This window comes from Zootoca vivipara, chromosome 16, assembly GCF_965207765.1.
Source record: "Zootoca vivipara chromosome 16, rZooViv2.hap1.1, whole genome shotgun sequence".
NCBI classification, from domain to species: domain Eukaryota; kingdom Metazoa; phylum Chordata; class Lepidosauria; order Squamata; family Lacertidae; genus Zootoca; species Zootoca vivipara.
Genome location: NC_142599.1, coordinates 31387871 through 31393870, shown reverse-complemented (window position 1 = coordinate 31393870; position 6000 = coordinate 31387871). Strand labels below are relative to the sequence as shown.

The window sequence follows — 6000 nt, the reverse complement described above, 5'->3', positions numbered from 1 at the left end:
TTCACTATCAAGAAAGGGGACACGGGTGGCGCTGTGGGTTAAACCACAGAGCCTAGGGCTTGCCAATCAGAAGGTCAGCAGTTCGAATCCCCGCGACAGGTGAGCTCCCATTGCTCAGTCCCTGCTCCTGCCAACCTAGCAGTTCAAAACCACATCAAAGTGCAAGTAGGTAAATAGGTACCGCTCTTGTGGAAAGGTAAACGGCATTTCCGTGCGCTGCTCTGGTTCGCCAGAAGCGGCTTAGTCATGCTAGCCACATGACACGGAAAGTTGTCTGCAGACAAACACTGGCTCCGTCGGCCAGCAAAGCGAGATGAGCGCCGCAACCCCAGAGTTGTCCGCGACTGGACCTAACGGTCAGGGGTCCCTTTACCTTTACCATCAAGAAAGCCCTTGCATACCCCCCACCACAAAAGTACACTTTTTATCAGTTATTCATATTCCCATTAAAAAAGCTTATTAAAAATTAGGCTTAAGGTTCTACCCAACACATTTCTCTTTAGTTCTTGCATGGTTCTCCCCCTTCTCATTGACTCCATAACAACCCTGTGAGGTAGGTTAAGATGAGAATGAGTGGCGCAACTCACTGAATTTCATGGCTGAGTCTGAATTCGAACCCTGGTCTTTCCAGGTCCTGGTCCAACACTCTTACCACTGTATCACACTGGGTTTTTAATCATAACAGACTAACACCTTTCATACTATGTGGCTCAAGAGTGCGGTATGTGGCTCAAGAGTGCTGGACGAGGACTTGGGAGACTGGAGCTCACATCCTCACTTGGTCACCATGCTGCTGTCTCTCAGCCTAATCTGGGCATGGGGAATATTTAGTTCTCCCGATGTTGCTGAACTACTACACCATTGGCTATACTTGCTAGGGCTGATGGGAGTTGTAGTTCAGCAACATCTAGAAGGGCAAAAGTTCCCCCACACCTGGCTTAATCGACCTCACAGGGCTGTTGTGGGGAAACCATGTACCTGTATGTGATATTGAGCTCCCCAGAGGACTGATGGGATATAATCTAATAATAATCATTTTGTTATTATTTAATGCTGCAATCTGCAGAACTGCCTTTGCTGATTTATCCACCCAACATCTCTTATATCCCACAACTACCCTATCTGAATTTTTGAATGCAGTTTGGGAAGCTTTCTGTGTCATTCTGCAAAATATCCCTACTCCAAAACTCTCATCATTTACAGGGGCTTGGAGAGGATTTGTGGAGCAGAAAAAAAGGATGCTCGTGTATTCTCTCCCTCCTCTCTCGGAGGCAATATCCTGGGAATCACAAGCAGGGAGACTTGCTGTTGCGCTCATGCCCTGCTTTGGGACTGCCCATTGTGTCATCTGTTTGGCCATTGTGAGAAGAGGGTGTTGGACAAGATGGCCTGATGCAGCAGCCAGGCTGCTCCTACGTTCTCAAGGCAATGGGATTTGCTTTTGAGGGGGAAATGCGGCTTTAATGACCCTGGCAGCGCAATCGTATTTTTATTTTTTTGTACCCTATATTTGTAAACTGCTTAGAGACTATTGTAGTTAAGCAGTATGTATACTAAATTGCTTAAATCAATACATAAAACCAGAAGCAAGCCTCAGTCTGTATGGGATTTACTCCCTCCTAGGGAAACGTGCATAGGATCGCAGCCACCGTGGTAACGAAGAGAGTTTGGATCCGGGATCGGAAGGCGATATATTTATAACAAATGCAATTGATATAATAGAAAAGAACGATCTTTTTTTTTTTTTTTTAGGAAGACGGTGGAGGATGGTGGGCAGAGTGAGGCGAGGCAACTTTCCTCCGCCAAAGTTGGAGCCGAGGCGAAAGCGTGACCTCACAAAAGCCGCCTAGGGAATAAGGCTGCTGCGGCTGCGGGCCCCTTTGGCGGGCCGGGACGGGCCCCGTCCAGGCGCCGCGCGGCGGGCGATGGGCTGTGTGGAATCCAATGAAGTGCTTTCCTCCGAAGTTATAGAGACAACAGAATCAACACCACCCGCGCCCCAAACGACTGCTCCAGGCTCGGAAAAAGGTGACGCCTCCTCCTTCCTCTCCTCCCCATCCCAGATCGCAGGAGGGAATCCCGCAGAGGGGTTTCCCCTCACCAGAGCTGGGAAAAGTCGGGGAATCCCTAGCGCCCTGCGCACGTGGGCGGGCAGGCTCTCGGATGGAACCTAAGGGGCAAGTGAGGTTCGAAGAGCTCGGGGAGGGGGCGGAGCTCGCGCCTGCAAGTGGGAGGAGCTTGTGGATGAATCGGCCCAGGCAACAGAAGGGAGGATTCCGATGGGAGGAGCTTGAGAGGGGTTAGTTGCATGTTTTCTATTTCTGCTATAAAGCTGAATGAGTAAATGCAGTTTCCAACCGCAATAACCAGCTGTTAGCATGCTCCCCCATTTATTATTATCATTATTATCATTATCAACATCATCATTCATTTTGTTGGGAGCCACCCAGAATGTAGTAGTAGTATTAGTAGTAGTAGTAGTAGTAGTTGTTAGTATTATTATTTCACATTCTCGCAGAGGTGTAATGCTTTCACTTTTAAACAAAACACAGTTATGTGAGGTCCAGACTCTGGTTAGTAAGAACAGGCCAGGATCTAGCTGAAATCTCAAATCCTAGCTAGTTCTAAAACCATCACTCAACAAACCAAGGTTTTCTTAATAATATGTGTATACAGTAAAAGAGAAAAACAGGGTGCACGAGCCCAAATGCTCACTGTGTCTTGTTCACACTGTAGGAAACCAGCATTTCACATTGCAGCTTTTTCGGGGCACTTATACATTTTTTTCCTTGTAGATTTAATTTAAACCAGAAGCTGCCTTATACATTAGAGCAGTGTTTCTCAACGTTTTTTGGGCCACAGCACACCGTGAAAAAAATCGCGAGGCACACCACCATTAAAAAAGTTAAAAAATTTAACTCTGTGCCGCCCTATATTATAATTATGACTGTAAGAAACACTTGCCAAATATTGCTTTCCGGCGGGTTAGTGCAGTGTATTGGCGGCCGCCAGGCTCGTTTGCATTGAGCTTTGGGAAAGAGGAGGAGAAATATTGCTTTCCGGCGGGGCCGCCAGGCACGTGACAATGCAAATCGCCCTTCTTGTCGCCGCACGTCGCGGCACACCAGCCAGCGTCTCGCGGCACACTAGTGTGCTGCGGAACAGTGGTTGAGAAACGCTGCATTAGAGTAGGCACCCCCAAACTCGGCCCTCCAGATGTGTTCTGACTACAACTCCCATCATCCCTAGCTAACAGGACCAGTGGTCAGGGATGATGGGAATTGTAGTTCCAAAACATCTGGAGGGCCGAGTTTGGGGATGCCTGCATTAGAGGATACACTTGCTGAAATTCCTTCTTCAACACAATTATTAAGCCCTGTCCCTGCGCATCTGGCCACCCTGAGAATATGATTCTAAACAAGAACATGATAATCTAATTTATAACTTTTAAAACTAATCAGTAAATAATTAAATAATAACCTCATATAAATAACCTTTTCAGCTTCTTACCAATGTAGGAGAAACTGATATAGATTTTTTAAAGGCTGCAAACCTCTGCACATGTAACTGCAAGTAAACCCAATAAAACAAAATGGGGCAACCGAACATGCATAGGATTGCTTTATAACAATGTAGATTGATGCTAGATTAGCTAACTACAAATAATCCCAAACCTTGATAGCCCTGCAGAACAGGGGTTGGGGAACCTTCCTGACCAGGCATCCCCAAACTCAGCCATCAATATGTTTTGGGACTACAACATAGCTGCCAAGTTTTCGCTTTTCTCGCGAGGAAGCCTATTCAGCATAAGGGAAAATCCCTGTAAAAAAGGGATAACTTGGCAGCTATGGACTACAATTCCCATCATCTCTGACCACTGGTCCTGTTAGCTAGGGATGATGGGAGTTGTATCCCAAGACATCTGGAGGGCTGAGTTTGGAGGTGCCTGTTCCAGACACTGGTATCCTACAACTCCCATCATCCCATTGGCCACACTGGCTGGGGCAGGTAAGAGGTAGAGATTATTTAAATAGAAGTATTCTGACCAGCTAATGAGTAATAGCTCCACTCTATTCTGTGCTGATTGGAATATATGTGGAGTAATTATGAGCACCACATTTTAAGAAGCATTAACTGCAGCATGTTCAGAAGAGGGCAACTGGGATGGCGAAGGATCTGGAAAGCATGTGCTATGATAAGCTGTTGTGGGGGACAAGGAAGAGGAGCAGGGTATGTTTACCCCCAAGAAGCAAAGATTTAAGCAGAGACATAATAGTGGTCTTCAAATATCAGAAGGCCTGTCACATAGAAAGAAGATGAAGCAGACCTCTTTTCAGCTGCTTCAGAGGACAGGATTATGAGCAGCAACAGTGGCTTTCAGTCAGTGGACTAGGGGTACTAGGCTAAATGTTCCTAGTATATTAGAATATTAAAGGCTGGTGCTTCCTTCCCAAAGCCTGGGAAGCTTCTGCCTGGCTTAGGGAGGGAGGTGCGATGCTCCAAAAAAAAGAAGGGTCCAAGAGCCCTCCTGCCACCTTCCCAAAGCCCTCCCAGAGGCAGCAAGGCTCCAATAATCTGTCAGAGGCCTGGCGCCTCCTTCCCAAAGTCCAATAAGTTTCTGACCTGCTTAAGATGCTCATGCGTGCATCTCCCCCCACCCCCCATCACCCTTGCAAGCTGGTGCCTCCGGCCTTAACTTTTACCCTACGGAAAATTTCTTTGCATGCGAGTTGTATCTAACCAAGTTATACTGACAGTAGACACATTAAAGGATAGAAGTTAATCACATCTATTCATTTAAATAGGTCTGCTCCAGCTATGGCTACCATTACAACCCAATGGCTGGAAACTGGAACTTGGAGCCTCCATGCCTGAACTTTGAGTGCATCCATCTTAATTACATCAGACCTCTTCCAAACACACAGGGCCTGCTTCCGGGCTTTCTATAGCCATTTAGATGGCTCCTCTGAATAGAGCAGGGCTTTTCTTCTCAATACGCTGCCACAGTGTCCCAGAACAGCAAGCGTTTCAGTAGCAACCAATGCCCACCCAGCAAAATTGGTGATTGTGGCATTTGTCTCTGGTGCCCAATTATGCCATGTGTTGGCACTGGGCCCTTTAGAGGGTTATGGAGACCAAAAGGCTAAAGTCTGCCCTGGTTTTGCTGGGTCCTGTCCCCCCCCCCCCGCATGACATGATCTTATAATTTTTGTTTGCAGTGAAAAGAAAGAGAAGACATAGCTTAAGGGAAAGGTTGACAAGTGGGAAGAAGACATCTACTGAAGATCTGAGCCATCGGACTGAAAGCACAAAGATCCACGTGATCTGGAGACGTGTTTCTGTCTTCAGCACACGTCGAGATTCCTTGAAGAGCACGAGCACAGACATGGCTGGGCCCAGTCATCTGAACAGCGATCAAGAACATCGACCCGATACCTCTCAGTAATTTGGGGGAGCTCACTGAGGAGAGAGAGAATGTGGACAGAGAATACAGAGCAGGCTATGGCAGCATTGCTGCAAAATACAGGCAGTCTTACAGCTAAGGGGGATAAACTTTAACTATCACGCATGGCTTTCTGTGAAATTATTGGCTGGAAATAGCAGGTACCCATTTTGATAACGGTCAGGAAGAGAAAGGAGAGGACTAGTAATGGGAAGTGAGGAATTCAAACAGTTTTTTGGTGGTCTTAATTAATTATGTGGCAATGGCTTGGACAACTTGTGACCCATGAACACAGCGCAATATCCCATGCAGCAAGCAACAGCCTGTCTTTTTATTCCTCGCACCCCTTCCCATAAGATGTTTTGATGGACGGGCCAGAGAAAAAGTTAAAATTTCCTACATCAGGGCCAGTGGCAGGTTTGAGGGACAAGAGATACCTTCAGTAAGCCTCACTGAGCTAGAGATGAGGAAACCTCAGGCCTGGGGGCCAATTGCAGCCCTCCAGGCCTCTCTACCTGGCCTCAGAACCCTCCTCAGGCCACATCCTTCAATGGCTC

General features: G+C 47.0%; 1 long non-coding RNA gene across 1 annotated transcript; it reads left to right on the top strand.

The window, feature by feature from the left end:
* Nucleotides 1-259: 259 nt before the first annotated feature.
* On the top strand, nucleotides 260-5565 carry LOC148683148 (uncharacterized). The gene is made up of 2 exons (XR_015947543.1): nucleotides 260-2028; nucleotides 5220-5565. It is a non-coding gene; the product is annotated as an uncharacterized LOC148683148 (long non-coding RNA).
* The last annotated feature ends 435 nt before the right edge of the window (nucleotides 5566-6000 follow it).